The 27,930-nt window shown below is 39.3% G+C and overlaps 1 protein-coding gene across 3 annotated transcripts in view; it reads right to left on the bottom strand.

The window, feature by feature from the left end:
- The window catches only part of LOC128697941 (omega-amidase NIT2), a 115,418-nt gene that overhangs the window by 20,711 nt on the left and 66,777 nt on the right, over positions 1 to 27,930 (bottom strand). The gene's annotated exons all lie outside the window — the stretch shown is intronic.

Genomic DNA, 27,930 nt, shown 5'->3' with positions numbered 1-27,930 from the left:
AAATTAAAAATGTAGGTGAATGAAATTCAGTACTGAGAAACTAGATACTAGCTGGCTTGTGTGATATGCAGAAAAGTTCCTCACCAGGGTATTGCTCCTTTCTATATTCTATTTTTTTATATGTTAATACGTATATGAAATGTTTTGTATTTGCAAGAGTCAGTCAGGCGTCATTACCACAGACCTTAGTGATCATTTTGTCATTTACTGCACCAGGAAAATCACTAGGGAATGGATAGGCCTATACAGGACAATAAAAATGAGTTCAACTAGAAACTACAGTAAAGAAACACTGGTAAATAGGCTACACAATTGTGAGTGGACAGTGATAACAAGTTGCACAGATGTAAATGATGCCTGGGAAAAATTCAAAACAATGTTCACTGCCATCCTTGATAATATTACACCAATTAAAGAGGTTAGGATTAAATGGAGAACCAAACCCTGGATGACTATCGAGATATTAGATAATATGAAATTCAGAGACCAGTTACTAAAAAGATTTAAGGCAAACAGACAGGATATTGCAGTGCTAAATGAATTCCAAAGGGTGTGGAACAGAGTGCAGAGGATTGTAAGGGGAGCAAAGGCAAGGCACTATTGCTCAAAAATCAAAGAGTACAAGAATAACCCTAGAAAGCTTTGTCAACAACTAATACAACTGGATTATTGCCATAAACCAATAGATAGATCTAGCATAGTATTAAATATTGATAACGAGGTATGCCACAAAACAACTAAAGTGGCAAATTGTTTTAATTCATATTACACAACTGTCGTGTCGCATCAACACTAGTAAGTAAACTACCAGCTACGTCAAATACCTTTAACACAGACACTGATAAGTTTAAAACAAATTACAATAAAGGGGTAACCTCAAACAGTTGTCAACTAGTAAGTGTATCTCATGACTTCATGCAAAAAGAATTAAGCAAGTTAAACCCAACTAAGAGCACTGCCCCACATAACATCCCATCTAAGTTCCTAAAAGATAGTGCCTCTGAATTGCATAGTGCCTTGTACTGGAAAATGGCAAATGTAATACCTATTTATAAGGCAGGTGACAGGTCCTTAGCTTCAAACTATAGACCAATAAGCCTTACCTTCATAGTGGGAAAATTTATGGAATCAATAATTGCTGAAGCAATTTGTAGCCATCTTGAAAGGCATAAATTGACTAATGAATCTCAGCACAGTTTTACAAAGGGGCGTTCCTGTCTTACGAATTTACTGACTTTCTTCACTAAGATATTTGAGGAGGTAGATCATGGTACTGAATATAATATTGTGTATATGGACTTCAGTAAGGCTTTCGATAGAGTTCCACATCAGAGGCTATTGAGTAAACAAGACAGGGGTCAGTGTTGGGCCCTTTATTGTACACAATCTACATAAATGACATAGATGAGGGAATAAATAACGACATGAGCAAATTTGTTGACGACACCAAAATAGGCCGTCCAATTCATTCTAACAAGGACATTAGAGCACTCCAGGATTTGAATAGACTGATGCAGTGGTCGGAGAAGTGGCCGATGCAGTTTAATATAGACAAATGCAAAGTTCTAAATGTTGGACAGGAAAATAACCATGCCACATATAAATTAAATATAATGTAGATCTTAATATTACAGATTGCAAAAAGGATTTAAGAGTTCTGGTTAGCAGTAATCTGAAACCAAGACAACAATGCATAAGTGTTTGCAATAAAGCTAACAGAATCCTTGGCTTCATAGTAAGAAGTATAAATAATAGAAGTCCTCACCAAAGATATACAGTGGACCCTTGACCAGCGATGGCATCGATTAACGATAAATCTGACTAGCGATACATTTTATCGCAAAATTTTTGCCTCGATTAGCGCTAAAAAACTCGACCAACACTATTCCTTCCGTCTGAGACGCGTCCACTTCTGGCCAGTGTTTACAAGCCAGCCAGCCACCGCGGTCGCTTCCAAGCATACAATCGGAACATTTCATATTATCACAGCCTTTTTAGTGATTGCACCTGCAAAATAAGTCACCATGGGCCCCAAGAAAGCTTCTAGTGCCAACCCTACAGCAAAAAGGGTGAGAATTACTATGGATATGAAGAAAGAGATCATTGCTAAGTATGAAAGTGGAGTGCATGTCTCCGAGCTGGCCAGGCTGTACACAAAACCCCAATCAACCATCGCTACTATTGTAGCCAAGAAAACGGCAATCAAGGAAGCTGTTCTTGCCAAAGGTGCAACTATGTTTTCGAAACTGAGATCGCAAGTGATAGAAGATGTTGAGAGACTGTTATTGGTATGGATAAACGAAAAACAGATAGCAGGAGATAGCATCTCTCAAGCGATCATATGTGAAAAGGCTAGGAAGTTGCATGACGATTTAATTAGAAAAATGCCAGCAACTAGTAGTGATGTGAGTGAATTTAAGGCCAGCAAAGGTTGGTTTGAGAGATTTAAGAATCGTAGTGGCATACATAGTGTGATAAGGCATGGTGAGGCTGCCAGTTTGGACCAAAAAGCAGCTGAAAAATATGTGCAGGAATTCAAGGAGTACATAGACAGTGAAGGACTGAAACCTGAACAAGTGTTTAATGGTGACACTGACAATGTTGTGAAACACTTTAGGAATGTCATAAAGGAACGGGAGGTACAGGCCTCTATGGGCAGATATGTTGTGCGACAGAGGTCCAGTGACTCTCAAGCTGGTCCTAGTGGGATTAAAAGAAGGGAAGTAACCCCGAAAAAGGACTTGCCACCTCAAGTCCTAATGGAAGGGGATTCCCCTTCTAAACACTAAGACCATCAACACACTCCCCTCTTCCCATCCCATCAATCATCATCAGATCTTCAATAAAGGTAAGTGTCATGTAACTGTGCATGTCTTCTTCAGTTTGTGTGTATTAAAATTAATATTTCATGTGTTAAAATTTTTTTTTTTCAATACTTTTGGGTGTCTTGCACGGATTAATTTGATTTCCATTATTTCTTATGGGGAAAATTAACTTGACTAACGATTATTTTGACTAACGATGAGCTCTCAGGAACGGATTAATAGCGTTAGTCGAGGGTCCACTGTATAGAGTTGAAGAACATCTCTATATATGACTCACAAAATCGTAATGACACGATTGTAAACAAACCACACCCCGGCCGGGATTGAACCCGCGGTCATAGAGTCTCAAAACTCCAGCCCGTCGCGTTAGCCACTAGACCAGCTAGCCACAATAAGATTCGCCCAACTAGGTATATTTCTACACCATAGGAAGGTTAGCACAGGCACCACTGTGACCACAAATGCAAGTTTTTACAGACGAATCTCCAGCTAGCATGGCCGTGACGAACTCTAGCTCAAGTCCCTTCACTGCCGTCAACATGACTCACGATATCGTAATGACACGATTGCAAACAAACCTTACCCCGGCCGGGATTGAACCCGCGGTCAGAGAGTCTCAAAACTCCAGCCCGTCGCATTAGTCACTAGACAAGCTAGCCACAATAAGATTCGTCCAACTAGGTATATTTCTACACCATAGGAAGGTTAGCACAGGCACCACTGTGACCACAAATGCAAGTTTTTACAGATGAATCTCCAGCTAGCATGGCCGTGACGAACTCTAGCTCAAGTCAGTTCACTGCCGTCAACATGACTCACGAAATCGTAATGACACGATTGCAAACAAACCATACTTGCATTTGTGGTCACAGTGGTGCCTGTGCTAACCTTCCTATGGTGTAGAAATATACCTAGTTGGACGAATCTTATTGTGGCTAGCTGGTCTAGTGGCTAACGCGACGGGCTGGAGTTTTGACTCTCTCTGACCGCGGGTTCAATCCCGGCCGGGGTATGGTTTAACTCTATACATGTATATCTTTGGTTAGGCTTCATTTAGATTATGCTGCACAGTTTTGGTCACAGTAGGTTGGTAGAATATGTAGTAGGTTGGTAGACAGCAACCACCCAGGGAAGTACTACCGTCCTGCCAGATGACTGTGAAACAAAAACCTGTAACTGTTTTGCATGATGGTAGGATTGCTGGTTTCTTTTTCTGTCTCATAAACACGCTAAGATAACAGGGATATCTTGCTACTCCTACTTACACTTTGGTCACACTTCACAGACACGCACATGCATATATATATATATATATACATACATCTAGGTTTTTCTCCTTTTTCTAAATAGCTCTTGTTCTTTTTTATTTCTTCTATTGTCCATGGGGAAGTGGAAAAGAATCTTTCCTCCGTAAGCCATGCGTGTCGTATGAGGCGACTAAAATGCCGGGAGCAATGGGCTAGTAACCCCTTCTCCTGTATACAATTACTAAAAAAGAGAAGAAGAAAAACTTTATAAAACTGGGTTGCTTAAATGTGCGTGGATGTAGTGCGGATGACAAGAAACAGATGATTGCTGATGTTATGAATGAAAGGAAGTTGGATGTCCTGGCCCTGAGCGAAACAAAGCTGAAGGGGGTAGGAGAGTTTCAGTGGGGGGAAATAAATGGGATTAAGTCTGGAGTATCTGAGAGAGTTAGAGCAAAGGAAGGGGTAGCAGTAATGTTAAATGATCAGTTATGGAAGGAGAAAAGAGAATATGAATGTGTAAATTCAAGAATTATGTGGATTAAAGTAAAGGTTGGATGCGAGAAGTGGGTCATAATAAGCGTGTATGCACCTGGAGAAGAGAGGAATGCAGAGGAGAGAGAGAGATTTTGGGAGATGTTAAGTGAATGTATAGGAGCCTTTGAACCAAGTGAGAGAGTAACTGTGGTAGGGGACTTGAATGCTAAAGTAGGAGAAACTTTTAGAGAGGGTGTGGTAGGTAAGTTTGGGGTGCCAGGTGTAAATGATAATGGGAGCCCTTTGATTGAACTTTGTATAGAAAGGGGTTTAGTTATAGGTAATACATATTTTAAGAAAAAGAGGATAAATAAGTATACACGATATGATGTAGGGCGAAATGACAGTAGTTTGTTGGATTATGTATTGGTAGATAAAAGACTGTTGAGTAGACTTCAGGATGTACATGTTTATAGAGGGGCCACAGATATATCAGATCACTTTCTAGTTGTAGCTACACTGAGAGTAAAAGGTAGATGGGATACTAGGAGAATAGAAGCATCAGGGAAGAGAGAGGTGAAGGTTTATAAACTAAAAGAGGAGGCAGTTAGGGTAAGATATAAACAGCTATTGGAGGATAGATGGGCTAATGAGAGCATAGGCAATGGGGTCGAAGAGGTATGGGGTAGGTTTAAAAATGTAGTGTTAGAGTGTTCAGCAGAAGTTTGTGGTTACAGGAAAGTGGGTGCAGGAGGGAAGAGGAGCGATTGGTGGAATGATGATGTAAAGAGAGTAGTAAGGGAGAAAAAGTTAGCATATGAGAAGTTTTTACAAAGTAGAAGTGATGCAAGGAGGGAAGAGTATATGGAGAAAAAGAGAGAGGTTAAGAGAGTGGTGAAGCAATGTAAAAAGAGAGCAAATGAGAGAGTGGGTGAGATGTTATCAACAAATTTTGTTGAAAATAAGAAAAAGTTTTGGAGTGAGATTAACAAGTTAAGAAAGCCTAGAGAACAAATTGATTTGTCAGTTAAAAATAGGAGAGGAGAGTTATTAAATGGAGAGTTAGAGGTATTGGGAAGATGGAAGGAATATTTTGAGGAATTGTTAAATGTTGATGAAGATAGGGAAGCTGTGATTTCGTGTATAGGGCAAGGAGGAATAACATCTTGTAGGAGTGAGGAAGAGCCAGTTGTGAGTGTGGGGGAAGTTCGTGAGGCAGTAGGTAAAATGAAAGGGGGTAAGGCAGCCGGGATTGATGGGATAAAGATAGAAATGTTAAAAGCAGGTGGGGATATAGTTTTGGAGTGGTTGGTGCAATTATTTAATAAATGTATGGAAGAGGGTAAGGTACCTAGGGATTGGCAGAGAGCATGCATAGTTCCTTTGTATAAAGGCAAAGGGGATAAAAGAGAGTGCAAAAATTATAGGGGGATAAGTCTGTTGAGTGTACCTGGTAAAGTGTATGGTAGAGTTATAATTGAAAGAATTAAGAGTAAGACGGAGAATAGGATAGCAGATGAACAAGGAGGCTTTAGGAAAGGTAGGGGGTGTGTGGACCAGGTGTTTACAGTGAAACATATAAGTGAACAGTATTTAGATAAGGCTAAAGAGGTCTTTGTGGCATTTATGGATTTGGAAAAGGCGTATGACAGGGTGGATAGGGGGGCAATGTGGCAGATGTTGCAAGTGTATGTTGTAGGAGGTAGGTTACTGAAAGCAGTGAAGAGTTTTTACGAGGATAGTGAGGCTCAAGTTAGAGTATGTAGGAAAGAGGGAAATTTTTTCCCAGTAAAAGTAGGCCTTAGACAAGGATGTGTGATGTCACCGTGGTTGTTTAATATATTTATAGATGGGGTTGTAAGAGAAGTAAATGCGAGGGTCTTGGCAAGAGGCGTGGAGTTAAAAGATAAAGAATCACACACAAAGTGGGAGTTGTCACAGCTGCTCTTTGCTGATGACACTGTGCTCTTGGGAGATTCTGAAGAGAAGTTGCAGAGATTGGTGGATGAATTTGGTAGGGTGTGCAAAAGAAGAAAATTAAAGGTGAATACAGGAAAGAGTAAGGTTATGAGGATAACAAAAAGATTAGGTGATGAAAGATTGAATATCAGATTGGAGGGAGAGAGTATGGAGGAGGTGAACGTATTCAGATATTTGGGAGTGGACGTGTCAGCGGATGGGTCTATGAAAGATGAGGTGAATCATAGAATTGATGAGGGAAAAAGAGTGAGTGGTGCACTTAGGAGTCTGTGGAGACAAAGAACTTTGTCCTTGGAGGCAAAGAGGGGAATGTATGAGAGTATAGTTTTACCAACGCTCTTATATGGGTGTGAAGCGTGGGTGATGAATGTTGCAGCGAGGAGAAGGCTGGAGGCAGTGGAGATGTCATGTCTGAGGGCAATGTGTGGTGTGAATATAATGCAGAGAATTCGTAGTTTGGAAGTTAGGAGGAGGTGCGGGATTACCAAAACTGTTGTCCAGAGGGCTGAGGAAGGGTTGTTGAGGTGGTTCGGACATGTAGAGAGAATGGAGCGAAACAGAATGACTTCAAGAGTGTATCAGTCTGTAGTGGAAGGAAGGCGGGGTAGGGGTCGGCCTAGGAAGGGTTGGAGGGAGGGGGTAAAGGAGGTTTTGTGTGCGAGGGGCTTGGACTTCCAGCAGGCATGCGTGAGCGTGTTTGATAGGAGTGAATGGAGACAAATGGTTTTTAATACTTGACGTGCTGTTGGAGTGTGAGCAAAGTAACATTTATGAAGGGATTCAGGGAAACCGGCAGGCCGGACTTGAGTCCTGGAGATGGGAAGTACAGTGCCTGCACTCTGAAGGAGGGGTGTTAATGTTGCAGTTTAAAAACTGTAGTGTAAAGCACCCTTCTGGCAAGACAGTGATGGAGTGAATGATGGTGAAAGTTTTTCTTTTTCGGGCCACCCTGCCTTGGTGGGAATCGGCCGGTGTGATAATAAAAAAAAAAAAATTACAGAATGGATAAAAATGCACTGGAAAACATACAAAGGAGGATGATAAAGTTGATCCCATGTATCAGAAATCTTCCTTATGGGGATAGACTGAGGGCCCTGAATCTGCACTCTCTAGAATGGCGTAGAATTAGGAGGGGATACGATTGAGGTGTATAAATGGAAAACAGGAATTAATAAAGGGGATGTAAATAGCGTACTAAAAATATCTAGCCTAGACAAGACTTGCAGCAATGGCTTTAAATTGGAAAAATTCATATTCAGGAAGGATATAGGAAAGCACTGGTTTGGTAATAGAGTTGTGGATGAATGGAACAAACTCCCGAGTACCATCATAGAAGCTAAGACATTGTGTAGTTTTAAAAATAGGTTGGATAAATACATGAGTGGGTGTAGGTGGGTGTGAGTTGGACCTGACTAGCTTGTGCTACTAGGTCAGATGCCATGCTCCTCCCTTGAGTGACGTGTCTGACCTCACTAGGTCAAGGCATTGGCTTAAGCCGGTGGGGGAATTGGATCTGCCTCACATAGGCTAGTAGGTCTGTTGCAGTGTTCCTTCTTTCTTATGTTCTTGTGTTCATTGCTCACATAATAAATTTGTTCATCACCACTGATCCTGTACCGGAGGGGTTCAAGAAGGCCAGAGTTATTCCTATCTTCAAGAAAAATAGAAGGTCTGATGTCAGCAACTATAGGCCTATTAGTATACTCGGTGTAATATCCAAAATTCTAGAGAGGGCAGTGTACTGTCAAGTAGTTAAGTATCTAAATGACAACAACATTCTTCATAGTTACCAAACAGGCTTTAGGAGATCTTACTCAACCAACACCTCCCTAATTAATCTGATGGATTATATGAGAACTGAAATGTCAATAGGGAATCTCATAGGAATGGTAACCTTAGACTTGCAAAGGGCCTTCAATACTGTCAACCACAACATATTATGCAAGAAACTTCAAGCTATCGGCATAGGTTCCATAGACTGGTTTAAGTCCTATCTTAGCAACAGGAAACAAATTATCAAAACCAACAAAATGGAATCAGAACCCCTGCCGATAGCATGTGGAGTTCCCCAAGGTAGTATTCCGGGTCCCTCATTATTTCTGTTATGTAAATGACATGCCCATCAGTGTCAAGTGCAAACTCCTACTGTATGTGAATGACAGTGCTTTGTTAATGTCAGGTAAAGACCCACAAGATATAGCTAATGTAATAACACAAGAACTGGAGTCCTGCATCAAATGATTAGTAGACGACAAGCTATCGTTATACCTCGGGAAAATGGAAGCCATACTCTTTGGCACAAAACATAAACTGAGAAGGGTAAATAATTTTAATGTGAGGTGTAATGGGGAACCCATCACTTTAGTTTCCTCAGTAAAATATCTGGCAATCCCCTCTGACCCATGCCTGTCAGGAGAACTGATAGGAAACAGTGTAGTAAAGAAAGCAAATGCCAGACTGAAGTTCCTCTACAGACAAGCACAGTGTCTACCTACTGAGGCTCACAGGACCCTATGTCTAGCCCTTATACAATGTCATATGGACTACGCATGCTCTTCATAGTACTCTGCCTTGACAAAAAAAAATGAAAGATAGACTGTAAATCACCCAGAACAAAATAGTAAGATTCATCCTAGACCTGGGTCCAAGAGAACATGTAAGCCAGGATGAATTACAACAATTGGATATGCTGAATGTTGAAGACAGAGTAAAACAACTAAAGTTAAATGTTCACAAAACTGCTCACAAACAATGTCCAGAATATCTTGTTGCCAATTCTGTCAAGGTTGGGAACCAAAGCAATGATAGTACTAGGAAGAGAGAGCACAACTCTATAGTACCCACAGTCAGTGGCCAGGCTTCAAACACCTTTAATTGTACAGCAATAAAGGAATGGAACAGACTGCCTGCACATGTCAATGCCAGTCATAGCATGAGCCAGTTCAAAAAGAGCCAAAAGGTGCCTAATGAATGTAGCAACAGAAAGGTAGAAGTTTTTTTTTTTTTTTTTTAGCTAACAAGCATGTAAATATAAATAACTCATTTTACCTTATTCCTAGTATTTATAGTACACATAATAATAAGATATTATCTCCTTTCTAGTATAATACAGTCTTCCCTCGAGTTTCGTAAGCCTCACACTTCATAGATTTCGCCTTTCGACAACTTTTTTCATCAAAACAGCCTCGCGATTCATAATTTGCCTCACCATTTGTTGGTCATCCGGAATGCGTACGAGCAGCCTCCCAGCGTCCGCATCACACAGGCACCCCACACATCATTCCCAGTCAGAGTGATCATCACCCCATGTGTTCACACGATACATTTCGTAATATTCCATTTTTTTGTGCTTGCAACTGCTAAATAAGCCACCATGGGCCCAAAGAAAGCTTCTAGTGCCAGCCCTTTGGTAAAGAATGTGAGAAACACGATTGAATTCAAGAAAGAAATCATTGCAAAATATGTAAGTAGTGTGCGTGTGGCCCATCTTGCCAGGATGTATGGGAAGCCCCATATAACCATTGCTTCCATCATGGTGAAGAAAAAGGAAATCAAGGAAGCTGTTGTTGTGAAAGGGGTAGATATGCTCACAAAAAATAGATCGCAAATACTCGAAGCTGCTGAGAATTTGTTGTTGGTGTGGATCAACCAAAAACAGTTAGCAGGAGATAGTGTTATGCAGTTGATAATTTGTGAAAAGGCAAGGCAGTTGCATGCCGATCTCGTAAAGAAAATGCCTGGAACGAGTGCTGATGTTAGTGAATTTAAGGCCAGCAAAGGCTAGTTTGAGAGATTTAACCCTCTGACTGTTTTGGTCATATATATATACAGTGGACCCCCGGTTAACGAACTTTTTTCATTCCAGTAGTATGTTCAGGTGCCAGTACTGACCGAATTTTTTCCCATAAGGAATATTGTGAAGTAGATTAGTCCATTTCAGACCCCCAAACATACACGTACAAACGCACTTACATAAATACACTTACATAATTGGTCGCATTTGGAGGTGACCGTTAAGCGGGGGTCCACTGTACGTCTTACGAGCCAGTGTTTCGGACGTATTAATACGTATAAATTCTAGTGGCTTCAAATCAAGCAGGAGAAAGTTGGTAGGCCCAGATGTGAGAGAATGGGTCTGTGTGATCAGTGTGCACCACATAAAAAAAATCCTGCAGCACGCAGTGCATAATGAGAGAAAAAAAAATGAACGTTTTTTTGGATTAACCCTTTGACTGTTTCGGTCGTATATATACGTCTTACGAGGTACCGTGTTTGACGTATATATACTCATAAATTCTAGCGGCTTCAAATCAAGCAGGAGAAAGCTGGCTGGTAGGCCCACATGTGAGAGAATGGGTCTGTGTGGTCAGTATGCACCATTTAAAAAAAAATCGTGGAGCATGCAGTGCATAATGAGAAAAAAAACTCCAACCGTTTTTTTTTTTAATTAAAATGCTGACTTTGTGGTCTATTTTCGTATAGTATTTATGGTTGTATTCTCGTTTTCTTGGTCTCATTTGATAGAATGGAAAACATATTATAGAAATAGAGGTGATTTTGATTGGTTTTACTATAAAAAGAACCTGGAAATGGAGCTCAAAGTAGGGGAAATGTTTGATTTTAGCCGATGTTCAAAAGTAAACAAATGATGTCATTGTCCAATAAATGTCCAACTAGCCATTCTAATATGCAGTCATGAATGGTTTGACATTATTTGTACAATTATTACAGTATTGCAGTAGTCTGCATAACAGTAAATCTATTTTTTGTTTGAATAAAAATTCAAAATAGAAAGCAAGAGTAATATCAGAGGGGCCTGGAGACATGACTGATGAACAAAGAAAATGTTATTTTAGAGCCAGGAATGTCTGCATTGTTTATTCTGGACTGTATTTTGAAATTGTCATATTTTATAATTTTTGTGAAATTGGCCAAATTGCAAATTTCTGACCACGTTATTGGGTAGTTGAAATCGGTAAATGGGCAGTTTCTTGTACTCAATCGATAGAAAAAATGGAGCTCTAAAGAAATAGCTATGAGTTTGGTCGACTGAAACAATGGAATTAGCCGAAAATAGGGCTCAAAGTGGCCGAAATAGCCGATTTGTAAATATCGCCGAGGTTGCTAACTTCACAAGAGCGTAATTCCGTCAGTTTTCCATCAAATTTTGTGTTTTTGGTGTCATTACAATCGGGAAAAGATTCTCTGTCATTTCATTAGAAAAAATAATTTTTTTTTTTAAATTTTGCGACACCAGGAGACACCTCAGGATTGGGGGTTGTGACAATCAAGGGGTTAAAGTGCTGACTTTGAGGTGTATTTTTGTATAGTATTTATCGTTGTATTCTCATTTTCATGGTCTCATGTGATAAAATGGAAAACATATTACAGAAATAGAGATGATTTTGATTAGTTTCACGATGAAAACGACCTTGAAATTGAGCTCAAAGTAGCAGAAATGTTAGAATTTTACCAATGTTCAGGAGTAAGCAAATCACACCACACGTCCAATGCACATCAACTGGGGAGTCTAATATTCTTTCACTAGTGCACTGATATTATTTATACCATTTTTACAATAATGCAGTAGTCTGCATAACAGTAAATTTTGTATTTTTTCGTATGAATAAAAAATCAAAATAGAAAGCAATAGTAATATAAGAGGGACCTAGAGACATGACTAATGGACAGAGGATATGTTATTTTAGTGCCAAGAATGTCTACATTGTTTATTCTGGACCCTATTTTGAAACTGGCATCTTTTTTAATTTGCGTGAAATTGGCCAAATTGCCAATTTCTGACCACTTTATTGGGTAGTTCAAATTGGTAAATGGGTGGTTTCTTGTACTCAACTGATAGAAAAAATGAAGTTCTAAAAAAATAGCTATGAGTTTGGTCAACTGGAACAACAGAATTGGCCAAAAACAGGGCTCAAAGTCGGCAAAATCATCGATCTGTATATGTCGCAGAGACCGCTAACTTCGCGGGAGCGTAATTCCGTGAGTTTTCGACCGAATTTCGTACTTTTGATGTCATTACCATCGGGAAAAGATTCTCTATCATTTCATAAGAAAAAAATTTTTTTTTCCAAAAAATTTTCTGGCATAGAATGAGTTTCAGAAAGGGGCTTGCGACAGTCAAAGGGTTAAGAGGCATAGTGGCATACACAGTGTGGTAAGGCATGGTGAGGCTGCAAGTTCTGACAAATGTGCGGCTGAAAAGTTCATGCAGGAATTCAAGGACTATGTAGAGGCTGGAGGATTCGTTCCCCAACAAGTGTTCAATTGTGACGAAACAGGCCTCTTTTGGAAGAAAATGCCAAAGGAGGAAATGGCACTGCCAGGACACAAGCCTATGAAAGACAGGCTAACTCTCATGTTCTGTGGTAATGCTAGTGGGGATTTCAAAGTGAAGCCTTTACTGGTGTATCACTCTGAAAATCCCAGAGTGTTCAAGAAACACAGTGTCGCCAAACGTAAACTGTGTGTGATGTGGAAGGCTAACAGTAAGGCATGGGTCACAAGGGAAATTTTCCTCGATAGGTTGAATTAAGTGTTTGGCCCCAGTGTGAAGAGATACCTCCTGGAAAATAAATTGTCACTCAAGTGCCTCCTGGTAATGGACAATGTTCCTGCTCATCCTCCAGACTTGGATGACCAAAGGGTGGAGGAATTTAGTTTCATCACAGTGAAGTTCTTGGTCCCTAATACCACTCCTCTCATCCAGCCCATGGACCAGCAGATCATTTCAAACTTCAAAAAACTCTACACCAAAGCAATGTTTCAAAGGTGCTTTGATGTGACCTCAGACACTCAATTGACCCTAAGAGAGTTCTGGAAAGATCACTTCAGTATCCTCCAAGCCTTATAGATAAGGCTTGGCAGGGAATGACTTCCAGGACTTTGAACTCTGCTTGGAGAAAATTGTGGCCAGATTGTGTCCTCTACAAAGATTTTGAAAGGTTGGAGGCTAACCCTGACAACCCTATGCCAGTGGAATCTTTTGTGGCATTGGGGAATTCCATGGGGTTGGATGTGACTGGGCAGGATGTGGAAGAGTTGGTGGAGGACCACAGTGAAGAGCTAGCCACTGAAGAGCTATAAGACCTTCATCTGCAACAGCAACAGACTACAGCTCAGGAAACTGCTTCAGAGGAGGAAGAGAGATAGAAGAAGGTGCCTTCTTCAAAGATTAAGGACATTTGTGCAAAGTAGAGCGAGTTGCAAACGTTTGTGGAGGAACATCACCCTTGGCAGTTTAGCACTTTATTTGATTATAATAATTTACTTTTGATTTGACACTATTATAACAAACTCCTTGAGGCTAAAGGAATAATGCCATAATAAAATTTCTGGCTTAAACTCGCTACGGAATAACATTCTGGTCAAGATGTTACAACAGTGTATCGGGCTTTAAATTGAAGTTAAAGATATGGGTGTGGGTGGAAACAAAAGAAAATGTGGTGCTATGGAGTTTAGAGGTAACAATTTGGGAGGGAGTGGAGTTGGACCCTCATTTAGTATCAGAAGCATTGGGATAATGATGATGACAGTATGGATAGTGGAGGGATGGAGATGAAAATGAAGATACAAAAGAAAAACCTTCCTTAGAATGTAATTACACAAACAGCTGTAGCACCAGAAACAAGATTAAAAAATTAAGATTAATTACATGTAAAAAAAATGTCAATATTATTGCAATACTGATGTCCTTGGTTATGGTATTCAAGACATGCCTCCCAAATGCCACATGCAGGGTTTTAAATTATTCTACTTGACTGAAACAAGAGAGAGTGAGTTTGTTTGTGCTACATATTAGAGGATACTTGAAATGCTGCATTAAAGCATTCTGTCTTTTTTTCTTTTTTAATAATTGTAACAGCTATTTCTCTACATACCCCTTATGAATGCAATTATCATTCCTGATATCAACCTCTTATCGAACTGCACACATAATCCTAACAGTAATTGCCATTACTACACTGCTAGTCAGGCTAATACCCTTCTCAGTGTCAGCAAGAACATTACAGTCTTCAACTACAATGTTAGATCATTGAGTAAACATTATGATGACCTCATTGCACTACTGAAGTCTCTAAATGCTACTATAACTTTCATTATACTTACTGAAACCTGGCTCAGACAAGATTTGACAGATATATTTACCATACCTGGTTACACAGCCATACATAACTGCAGGCCTGACCAATCAGGAGGAGGCACTGCCATCTATTACTCTGATGAACTAGAATGTATGAAATCAACTAATGTACGGGACAAAAACGGCAAATATATAATAGCTAAATTCACATCAAAAACACTTAAGAAGCCTATAACAGTTGGTGCAGTCTACAGACTACCACACTCAAATACTTACACTTTTAGCAGTAACCTTAGAAACATGATAACTGAGTCAGAGTTGAATAAACACCATCTGATACTAGCAGGAGATTTCAACATAAACCTCATCCAAGCAACTGATCCTCCAGTAGCTGATTTCACAAATGCTATGAACAACAGCTTGTTGCTACCCTCTATAACGAAGCCAACAAGAATCTATCTTTGAGACAAGTGCCTCATTACTTGACCATATCTGGACCAACACGATATTCCCACTACAAGCATGTATGATCACAGACAACACCACAGACCACTACCCTACCTTTCTCATAACCAATTTATCTAAACTGCCTCAAGAAACAAGAAATATCTCATTTTGCCTGCATGATGAGACATCGATAAACAACCTAAAACTAGCACTAGGTGCCATTGATTGGCAGAGAGAGCTAGATGACAGTAATAATATTGATAAAGATATCAAAATTTTTTTACATAAAACCCTAAACCTCTATAACAAGCATTGTCCAATCAAAACAAAACAGATCACAGAAAAGAGACTAAACAGACCATGGCTATCAAAAAGTATCCTCAAATCTATTAATAAAAAACACCAAATTGAAAGAAAGTTCAGATTAGGCTTAATTACTAAAGAATTTACTAAAAGATACACATCAACACTCACAAAACTAATACGTAAATGAAAGCAAATGTATTATAAAAATAGATTTAGTGAAATAAAAGGTGATATGAAAAGTACCTGGCAAACCCTCTCCAAAATTTTGGGCTCTAGGAAGCTGTCTGGAAATAGAGAGATAAACTTAACTAAACCAGATGAACCTCACATACAGCCTATTGACACGGCCGACAAATTTAATGTCTTCTCTACTGTAGGATCAAAGCTAGCAAGTCAAATTCCTAGCTCAAATACCCAGCTGAGCAAGAACCTCACTGGCAACTATCCAAATACTCTATTTCTAGCTTCAACCAATCCCATTGAAGTCTCACTCGTCATTAAATCATTAAGGAACAAAGCAGGTGATCTAGATAACTTGCCATCATTCATATATAAAAAAGCTTCCCCAGAACTGTCGCCCATTATTGCAACAATGTTTAACAAATCTATGGCATCCTCAACCTTCCCATCTATACTCAAGACAGTAAGGGTCACCCCAATCCACAAAGGAGGAGATCCAACTGATTTGAACAACTACAGACCCATATCAAACTTGCCCTTACTTTCCAAGATATTTGAAAAAATAATACACAAGTGACTTTCTCCTACCTTACATCCAACAACATACTTAACCCCTGCCAGTTTGGGTTTAGACCAAATAAAAGTACGAATGACGCTATTATACAAATGCTTGAACTAATATACACAGCTCTCAATAAAAATGAATATCCTCTGGGACTCTTCATCAACCTACGAAAAGCGTTTGACACAGTCGACCACAATCTCTTGCACTTCAAACTGAATCATTACGGCATCGGACATTCTCTTGGCTACCTAAAATCTTATCTTAATGACAGACACCAGTATGTACATGCAAATGGAGTCAACTCTGCTATCCAACCTGTAGCTGTAGGAGTACCCCAGGGTAGTGTCCTTGGCCCACTTCTCTTTCTCATCTACATCAATGAACTTCCCAATGCATCCCAACTCCTTAAACCAGTTCTATTAGCAGATGACACTACATATGTCTACTCCCATTCAGACCCAGCTGTGCTTGGAAACACTGTAAACAATGAACTACTAAAGATATATACTTGGATGATGACCAACAAACTCACTCTCAACATAGACAAAACATACTTCATGCTGTTTGGCAACAGAGCCTCAAATATCCAACTTAACATACTGTTAAATGGTTCCCCTATATCAGGTTAAGAGAGAGGTTAAGAGAGTGGTGAAGCAATGTAAAAAGAGAGCAAATGAGAGAGTGGGTGAGATGTTATCAACAAATTTTGTTGAAAATAAGAAAAAGTTTTGGAGTGAGATTAACAAGTTAAGGAAGCCTAGAGAACAAATGGATTTGTCAGTTAAAAATAGGAGAGGAGAGTTATTAAATGGAGAGTTAGAGGTATTGGGAAGATGGAGGGAATATTTTGAGGAATTGTTAAATGTTGATGAAGATAGGGAAGCTGTGATTTCGTGTTTAGGGCAAGGAGGAATAACATCTGTAGGAGTGAGGAAGAGCCAGTTGTGAGTGTGGGGGAAGTTCGTGAGGCAGTAGGTAAAATGAAAGGGGGTAAGGCAGCCGGGATTGATAGGATAAAGAGAAATGTTAAAAGCAGGTGGGGATATAGTTTTGGAGTGGTTGGTGCAATTATTTAATAAATGTATGGAAGAGGGTAAGGTACCTAGGGATTGGCAGAGAGCATGCATAGTTCCTTTGTATAAAGGCAAAGGGGACAAAAGAGAGTGCAAAAATTATAGGGGGATAAGTCTGTTGAGTATACCTGGTAAAGTGTATGGTAGAGTTATTATTGAAAGAATTAAGAGTAAGACGGAGAATAGGATAGCAGATGAACAAGGAGGCTTTAGGAAAGGTAGGGGGTGTGTGGACCAGGTGTTTACAGTGAAACATATAAGTGAACAGTATTTAGATAAGGCTAAAGAGGTCTTTGTGGCATTTATGGATTTGGAAAAGGCATATGACAGGGTGGATAGGGGGGCAATGTGGCAGATGTTGCAGGTGTATGGTGTAGGAGGTAGGTTACTGAAAGCAGTGAAGAATTTTTATGAGGATAGTGAGGCTCAAGTTAGAGTATGTAGGAAAGAGGGAAATTCTTTCCCAGTAAAAGTAGGCCTTAGACAAGGATGTGTGATGTCACCATGGTTGTTTAATATATTTATAGATGGGGTTGTAAGAGAAGTAAATGCGAGGGTCTTGGCAAGAGGTGTGGAGTTAAAAGATAAAGAATCACACATAAAGTGGGAGTTGTCACAGTTGCTCTTTGCTGATGACACTGTGCTCTTCGGAGATTCTGAAGAGAAGTTGCAGAGATTGGTGGATGAATTTGGTAGGGTGTGCAAAAGAAGAAAATTAAAAGTGAATACAGGAAAGAGTAAGGTTATGAGGATAACAAAAAGATTAGGTGATGAAAGATTGGATATCAGATTGGAGAGAGAGAGTATGGAGGAGGTGAATGTATTCAAATATTTGGGAGTGGACGTGTCAGCGGATGGGTCTATGAAAGATGAGGTGAATCATAGAATTGATGAGGGGAAAAGGGTGAGTGGTGCACTTAGGAGTCTGTGGAGACAAAGAACTTTGTCCTTGGAGGCAAAGAGGGGAATGTATGAGAGTATAGTTTTACCAACGCTCTTATATGGGTGTGAAGCATGGGTGATGAATTTTGCAGCGAGGAGAAGGCTGGAGGCAGTGGAGATGTCATGTCTGAGGGCAATGTGTGGTGTGAATATAATGCAGAGAATTCGTAGTTTGGAAGTTAGGAGGAGGTGCGGGATTACCAAAACTGTTGTCCAGAAGGCTGAGGAAGGGTTGTTGAGGTGGTTCGGACATGTAGAGAGAATGGAGCGAAACAGAGTGACTTCAAGAGTGTATCAGTCTGTAGTGGAAGGAAGGTGGGGTAGGGGTCGGCCTAGGAAAGGTTGGAGGGAGGGGGTAAAGGAGGTTTTGTGTGCGAGGGGCTTGGACTTCCAGCAGGCATGCGTGAGCGTGTTTGATAGGAGTGAATGGAGACAAATGGTTTTTAATACTTGACGTGCTGTTGGAGTGTGAGCAAAGTAACATTTATGAAACATTTATGAAGGGGTTCAGGGAAACCGGCAGGCCGGACTTGAGTCCTGGAGATGGGAAGTACAGTGCCTGCACTCTGAAGGAGGGGTGTTAATGTTGCAGTTTAAAAACTGTAGTGTAAAGTACCCTTCTGGCAAGACAGTGATGGAGTGAATGATGGTGAAAGTTTTTCTTTTTCGAGCCACCCTGCCTTGATGGGAATCGGCCAGTGTGATAATAAAATAAAAAATAATAATACACTCTTATTATTGTGCCTACTACATATACAGAACATAAAACTCCACTGTAAACCCTCTCCTAAAACTACTCCTTGACAGTTACAACAGAATGCACAGCCACAATACAAGGCATAAGGCACTTTTCAACATCCCTCGAGTCAGACTCTCATTATGCAAGAACGCTATGCACATAAAAGGCCCGAAGATCTGGAACTCGCTACCAGAACAGGCCAAGGATCCCCTGACAGCTTATAAATTTAGGACTTTGCTAAAAAATCATCTTATCTCACAATATTAACCAAATTAACCAAACATCTGCTAACTAGTTTTATTATGTGACCTCTAGGCTCTTAATTCTGCCAATCCATAAAATCATCTTATTTTTCAATATTAACCAAATCTGCCAAAACATCTGCTAATTAGTTTTATCATGTGACCTCCTGGCTTTTAATTCTGCCATTTCATAAAATATTACCACCTGCACCATTACTTATAAGGTAGATTTTGTACTAAGTTTAAATCAGATTATAAAACAGCTAACCACTATTCCTTCTCTAGTTTTAAGTATAGTTACTATGTACTATTATCTTATCTAGTTTTAATTAGTTGCTATGTATTAGGATTAGTTTGCCCGAAATGCCTCGGCATGATAGTGGCTATCTTTGTACTTAGCAAATCAAAACTGTAATTACACATTGTAACCTTTACAAAGAAAAAAACTTTACTTACTTACTATATAAAGACTTAAGGACGAGAGAGAATCTGTCTGGGTGGAATGTCTAGAAGGGCATGAAAAGCTGATTTTAGCATCTTATATCAGCCCTCAAACTTAAAAAGCAGCCAAAAGGAAGAATACTTTAAGATGAAATCATTATGGCTTCTAGAAATGAAAATGTAGTATTTCTAGATTTGAATTTCAGTCAGATTAACTGGAACTCCTTGACTGGAAATGCTGAGTCTAGCAATTTTCCAGAAGTTGTCCAGGATTGTTTTTCAAATCAGTTTGACAGAACCAACAAAAAATAATAACTTGCTTGACCTGGTTCTGGTAAAGGAGGTCCTCATAAATAATGTAGAAATCACAGTACTTGACACAAGTGATTACAATTTTTTTTTTTTTTTTCATTTTTTTTATACTTTAGCCATCTCCTACAGAGGTCGGGTGACCCAAGAAATAAGAAACGCCTTCACTATCACTCACTTTATCTCTGTCTTGCCAGAGGTGTGATGACATTACAGTCAGATGCTCCTCTAAACTGCAATATTCTCATGCCTCCTTCAGAGTGCAGGCACTGTACTTACCACCTCCAGGATTGAAGTCTAACAAACTGTTTTCTTCTAAATTTCTTCTAAACACTGTGCACATCAAGCCATAAAAACCACTTGCCTCGACTAGCCCTGTTAGGTGTCCAAGCCCCTTATGTACAAACCCTCCTTTCCTAGGATGATCTCTACCCCTCCTTCCCTCCATTACAGATTCATACACCCCCCAAGTCATCCTACTTTGCTCCATCCTCTATGAATGTTCAAACCACCTCAATAACCCCTCCTTCTCAGCCCTTCTAATCTCTATACTATGAATTCTCTGCATAATAATCACACCACACAAATATATGCTTTCGAATATTAAAGGGAAGTAGGGTAATAGGAGTAATAAAAAATTAGATATTTTGCTCGGCAGATCAAAATGAAGTCTGAGAACAATTGGCTAAAGTAGAATGGGATAACCTGACCAATGATTATACTAATGAAATCTTTACAAAAATACAAAAACTAACGAAGAGAACTACAGATCGGCCATCACTTATCCAGCAATCAGTAATCTGGTTTCATCAGTAATCCAGCACTAATTTCAGCTAGCATAATTTCAAATTTCTGGGGTCGCCACACCCACCTGCCACTACTTGCTGCATAAGTCATTCCAATTTCTTTTTCTCCAGTTATTATTATAATCATTTCACTTTTAGCAATAGCCATGGTTCAAATGAATAAAAGAAATGCTTCTCGTTGTGTAAAGCACATACACCATGCATTGTCCATAAAAGATAAGGTGGTTTTGAAGCCACTGTCAGTTGTCATGAGCTCAGCTCACTCAGATAAGCTATGACAGGTAAATTTGGGCCTACATATGAGAGAATAGGTCTGTGTGGTAAGTGTGCACCATATAAAAAAAAATCTTGCAGCACGCAGTGCATGAGAAAAAATCTGCGACTGAGTTTTTGGTGTAAAACAGCGAATTTGTGGTTTATTTTTGTATGATTTTTATGGGTGTATTCTCGTTTTGTGGTATCATTTAATAGAATGGAAGATATATTACAGAAATAGATATGATTTTGATTGGTTTCACAATGGAAAGTACCTTGAAATTGAGTTCACAGTAGCAGAAATGTTAAATTTTTGCAGATATTCAAGAGCAAACAAATGATGTCATGTCCAATACGTGTCCAACCGGCTGGTCACAAATGGGTTGACATTTATACAATTATTACAATAATGCATTAGTCTGCATAACAGTTTTACCAACGCTCTTATATGGGTGTGAAGCATGGGTGATGAATGTTGCAGCGAGGAGAAGGCTGGAGGCAGTGGAGATGTCATGTCTGAGGGCAATGTGTGGTGTGAATATAATGCAGAGAATTCGTAGTTTGGAAGTTAGGAGGAGGTGCGAGATTACCAAAACTGTTGTCCAGAGGGCTGAGGAAGGGTTGTTGAGGTGGTTCGGACATGTAGAGAGAATGGAGCGAAACAGAATAACTTCAAGAGTGTATCAGTCTGTAGTGGAAGGAAGGCGGGGTAGGGGTCGGCCTAGGAAGGGTTGGAGGGAGGGGGTAAAGGAGGTTTTGTGTGCGAGGGGCTTGGACTTCCAGCAGGCATGCGTGAGCGTGTTTGATAGGAGTGAATGGAGACAAATGGTTTTTAATACTTGACGTGCTGTTGGAGTGTGAGCAAAGTAACATTTATGAAGGGATTCAGGGAAACCGGCAGGCCGGACTTGAGTCCTGGAGATGGGAAGTACAGTGCCTGCACTCTGAAGGAGGGGTGTTAATGTTGCAGTTTAAAAACTGTAGTGTAAAGCACCCTTCTGGCAAGACAGTGATGGAGTGAATGATGGTGAAAGTTTTTCTTTTTCGGGCCACCCTGCCTTGGTGGGAATCGGCCAGTGTGATAATAATAAAATAAAATAACAGTAAATCTTCTAATTTTTGTGTGAATAAAAATTCAAAATGGAAAGCAAATGTAATTTAAGAGGGGCCTGGAGATGTGACTAATGAACAGAGAAAAGGTTAATTTAGTGCCAGGAATGTCTGCATTGTTCATTCTGGACCCTATTTTGAAATTGGTATTTCTTGAAATTTGTGTGAAATTGGCCAAATTACTAATTTCTGACCACTTTACTGGGTAGTTGAAATAGGTAAATGGGCAGTTTCTTGTAATAGCTATGAGTTTGGTAGCCTGGAACAATGGAATGGGCCAAAAATAGGGCGTAAAGTGGGTGAAACCACCAATGTGTCAATATTGCCATTGGGTTAAGTGTATTTTTACCTAACCACTCTATAATCCGGCACCCTACAAGTCCCAATGATACCAGATTAGTGATGGTTAACCTGTACCAATATGACCTTTTCCAAAATATTGTACGTTGCCTAAAGAAGAGAACTACCAATATGACATTTTCCAAAATACTGCAAGTTACCTAAAGAATGCATAATTTCATACAGAGAAGTTAAATCAAATCAAAATTATCCCAAATTGACAATAACAATTTAACATATCTCTAGGGAAAAAGAGAGATTTTTCAATGCATCGGTAAAGAAGCAGGTCGCCTCATGGACCAATACAGTGGACCCTCAGCTAACGATATTAATCCATTCCTGAAAGCTCATCGTATGCTGAAATTATCGTTAGCTGAATTAATTTTCCCCATAAGAAATAATGGAAATCAAATTAATCCGTGCAAGACACCACAAAGTATAAAAAAATAAAAATTTTTACCATACGAAATATTAATTTTAATACACACAAACTGACACTTACCTTTATTGAAGATCTGGTGATGATTGATGGGATGGGAGGAGGGGAGAGTATGGAAGTTGTTAATGTTTAGAAGGGGAATCCCCTTCCATTAGGACTTTAGGTAGCACGTCCTTTTCCGGGGTTACTTCCCTTCTTCTTTTAATGTCACTAGGACCAGTTGACCGTGGTGCAGCAACAGCTGACTGGTGCAGCAGCAGCTGACTGTGGTTCAGCAACAGCTGATGGTGGTGCAGCAGCAGCTGACCGTGGTATGATAGTACGTATTTCCCACCCTTTTTACATATGATCGCTTTAGAGATGGCATCTCCTGCTATCCGTTTTTCATTTATCCACACCAATAACAGTCTCTCAACATCTTCAAGTATGTACTTGCGATCTCTGTTTCGAAAACAAACTTGCACCTTTTGCAAGAACAGCTTTCTTGATTGCCGTTTCGTTGGCCACAATAGTAGCGATGGTTGATTGGGGTTTGGTATACAACCTGGCCAGCTCCGAGACACTCACTCCACTTTTTTACTTAGCAATTATCTCTTTCTTCAATTCCATAATAATTTTCACCTATTTTACCGCATGGTTGGCACTAGAAGCTTTCTTGGGGCCCATAGCGCCTTATTTTGCAGGTACAATCACTAAAAACACTGTGATAATATGAAATGTTCCGATTGTATGCGACCTCACTGGCTGGTTTGTAAACATTGGCACCCACGGGACAACTGAGGCATGCTCAGGCCACACGTGGACGCGTCTTAATGAATCGCATAGGGTGAGTTTTTTAGCGTTAGCTGAGGCAAAATTTTTGAGTTAAAATGTATCGTATGCTGGATTTGACGTTAGGTGATGCCATCGTTAGCTGAGGGTCCATTGTATTTTCTTATGAAAAAGAGGTCAAATAAGAGAAGCAAAATGCTAAACAAGATTATGAAATACAAGTTGAAAGAGAATCCAAGACAAATCTGAAAGGTTTCTTTCAAGTGTATAAGACAAAGATTAAGAAAAAGTTGGGTCTGCTTAAAATTAAGCCTCTTTAGCTTACCAACAGAGAAAGACATGGGTTCAGTATTTACAAATTAATTTGCATCAGTCTTCACACAATATACAAATGGAATCACAGCAGCAACTGATAATTTTAAAGAACCTAAAGAAAATTAATTATGTAATATCAATCAGTAGAGACATGGTTATTAACTTAACATTCTAGCAATCTCATCCTCACCTATGAATTATAAATTAACATTAAGACCTAGTGCAGTATTAAACATCAGTTCTATATGATTATGAAGTATTATTTAGTTTTAAGAGCCTAGTCTAAGTTTGCCCAAAATGCTGTGCATCTTATACAAATTTTGATTCTAAATTAGACTGTCTGAATAAATTTATTCAAGGTTTCTCAGAGAATGCAAGATGGAATTTAATGAATCCTTAACTAGTCTCTGCAACATATCAATACAAATGGGTAACATGCCTAATATGTGGAAAAAATCACTAATGAGATTTTCATCTATAAAAAGAAATAACAGACAAATCATTAGTATTGATAACAGTGGATACAATATGACCCCACCTTAGTGAACATAACTAATAATTCACAACATGGATTCATGAGAGGCCATTCTTGCCTAATAAATTTACTGACTTTTCATTACGGCACCTGAGGTGGTGGCCAAACCTATTATATTGTTGATTACCTCAATTTCAATAAGGTTGTTGATAAGAGTCCCACACAAGAGATTGTTAAAGAAAGTTACTGCACATGGTATTGAAGGAAAATTCTCTCATCCCTTAAGTCATAACTGACTAAAAGATATCAAATGGTTTAAATGACTGGAATGAAGTCAGAATGGGGACCACTAACAAGTGGCTACCCTAAAGGATAAATTTTGGGTCCCTTGTAATAATCTGTATTAAAGAACTTGAAGAAATAGAAAAGAATATATTCAGTGATCACACAAAAACAGGCTGAAAATGGAGGAGGATACTGTAAAACTTCAGAATAATTTAAATGCATTAATGCTATGGTTGGAAAATGGCAGATACATTCCCATGTGGAAAAATGCAGCCCTAATCCTTGGGGAAAAAAAAATAACTCAGGCACCTGTGAAAAGAATAATGTAGAACTTATCTTATTGGATATGAAAAGGATATAAGAGGCCTTGTGCTAACAAGGCCTCTTATATCCTTGAAGCTAAGACAGCAGTGCTTAAATATCCATTAAAATGCCAATAGATTCCTTATATTTATATCAAGAAGAACAAGTAAAATAAGTCCCAGGGTTGTTCTATAGATATATGTATACATCATCAGTTAGACATTATTTAGAAAATGCAGCACAGTTTTGGTCTCCATAGTAAATGGATAAAAATGCATTGGAGAATATGCAGAGAAAGATGGAGTTAATCCCCTGTATAAGAAATGTTTCCTATGAAAACAGCCAATATATATGAAAGACACTTATGCAATGCTAGGTAAGTTTATTATGGAAATATTCCACTTACCAAGGGCTTTATCAATCCAATACGAAGAAAGAAAAGCAGGGAAATGTATAGCAGTGTAGAGGTCAGTTGTAGTCTAGCAGAGTGAACAATATGATTAAGAACATCACCTGAGGCTCTGTCCTGACAGCCTAAAACCAACAGAGTTAAAACACGGAGATAATGAAGCTCCGTGTGTTCTGCACAACTATATTACCAAGACAAACAACGGCAGATTCACAATGGTGCTTATGTAAATCCTCTTCCCTGAAGATAAGTTTGGCATCACTCCACCTCATCAAGTAGTTGTGGCTATTCCTGTGAACAGCACAGGCATTATTAACATCAGAACTGCAGGTTTATTTCTGCTCACATACATGAATGTGCAAGTCTCTCTCTCTCTATCTCCCATGTATAATTTCTGGCATCCTCCACATGATATGACAGTCTAGCTTAAGTTTCAAACTACATTAATCTGTGAGTTTCTTGATAGTTAAGTCTCTGGCAGTAGTGGCTACTTTAAGATCATACTTAGAGGAGGCACTGGAAATATTATAAGCCACTTTCTTGTTGGGGAGGATGACTAATTCTTTCTGGAGACTGGGCAGTTTGTTCCACTTATCTATAACTCTAATGTTGAACTAGTGCTTTTCTATATAATGTACTTTGTAATCTAAATTGATCCAGGTTACATACATTTCTGTTTTGGCAAGATATTCTCACGTTTATTGATTCCAGTTTTCCATTTTCTCTTCCACCCTTATAATTATCAGTGATTAATATACTTTTATAGACTATGAGGTAACAGAATGTGAAAATTGCCTTTTCATTACAAAATTGAGCTTTAACCCTGTCACTGTTGCAACTCCTGAAATTAAAAGTCCTGCCAGCATTGCAGTTTAAAAAAATTATATCTTCTCCCCACTGAAAAGCACCTCTGCTTTTCAGTGGGGGAGACAACACAAAAAGTGTCGGGGGGGCCTAAGACTGTACAACTGCCTCCCAGCATATATAAGAGGGATTACCAATAGACCCTTTGCTGTCTTCAAGAGGGAGCTGGACAGGCACCTGAAGGCAGTACCTGACCAGCCAGGCTGTGGTTCATGTCAGTTTGTGTATGGCTAGCAGTAACAGCCTGGTCAATCATGCCCTGATCCACCACAATGCCTGGTCATGGACTGGGCCACAGGGGTGTTGACCCCCGGAACACCCTCCAGATATCTAAAAGAGTAGAGAATCTTTTTTTAAAGTTTGAGGTCAGGGAGTATTTTACACAGCCTTGCTTTGAGGTCTATTTTAAGACAATTCCACAGTTGAAACCAACCCAATTTCTGGCCATTTTGCAACTATGCCTTCCATACTATAAATTTTGAATCCATTATCAGCACACAATAAAATTGAAGTTTTACCCTATTTCTTGGCTAATAAAATGATTGGTCATGGTTTGGGTTGTCCCAATAATTGTAGCAGACCTAGTAAAAACCCATAAAACACACCAGGGAGTTGGGCCCTACCCCTCCTCGTAAAAATCACAAAAAAAAATCAATATTTATGCCATTCTGAAGCCTACTTAGGGCCACTTCCAATCTGAAACTGACCAAAATCATCTATTTCACTAGTATGTCTTCTGGTCTATCAACCGACACAAAGAAAAGGCCAATAAAACCATGAACACTACCTCAGATAATGCCTTAAAGTCACTATTTCAACCCAAATGCTAGGTCAGAGGTTAGACATTCCCATCATGCACTGCAGTGGGCAGATTTTTTTTTTTTATATTGGGCACACCTGCCTCACAAAAATTTACAGCTTACAGCATATTTGAAGGTGCTATGATTAAGATGTGTACGTATATAAGCAAGTGCCACATGACTCAAAAAAAATGTATATATAAGTGGGAGAGAGTAAAAAGGTTAAAGCCTGTTATAAATGTATTTTAATTAATGTGACTATTGGTTGGCAGGTATTCCTCACACAGTTTTTCAAAATGTTGCATCTTTCTTGCCTTATGACTAAATTTTATAGTTTCTGTCAGTTACTAACACGCATAACTACTGAAGAATTATAACTATTGTAGACATTTCACCACAGAAAGCAGGGAATGTATAACAAGTCATACATTCCCCATTGTAACATGGTCTCACACCACATGGACTGAGCCAGGGTAAGCATGATTATCTTAGAAAAAGGCAAGAACAGAACAAAATGCCACACATACCATCACCCGGAACCAAGAAAGTTGCAGTTGGCAGGACTCCCTGGCTTGCACGTTCCTCACCGCACTGTCCTACTGACATGACGCAAGTTCCCACCTCATACCTCCTCATCACCTTCTCTCCCAACTATGCATACATGTATGCTTACCATGTATTTTCCATAGATTCACAAAATTGTTAGCCTGTCAGCTTAACAACCTCATTCCCACACACTTTTCAGAATACTGCATTTTTTCTCGCATTCTCAATCATTTTTGCTCTATTATATCTTTTATGAATTATAATTTAACACAGCTTCTTCAGAATTATAACTGTGGAACACTATTTCATTCTAGAAATTACATGAATGTGTTCTGTAAT

This window comes from Cherax quadricarinatus, chromosome 31, assembly GCF_038502225.1.
Source record: "Cherax quadricarinatus isolate ZL_2023a chromosome 31, ASM3850222v1, whole genome shotgun sequence".
Taxonomy (NCBI): Eukaryota; Metazoa; Arthropoda; class Malacostraca; order Decapoda; family Parastacidae; genus Cherax; species Cherax quadricarinatus.
Note: the sequence above shows the minus strand (reverse complement) of the source record. Positions and strands in the feature narration are given on the sequence as shown.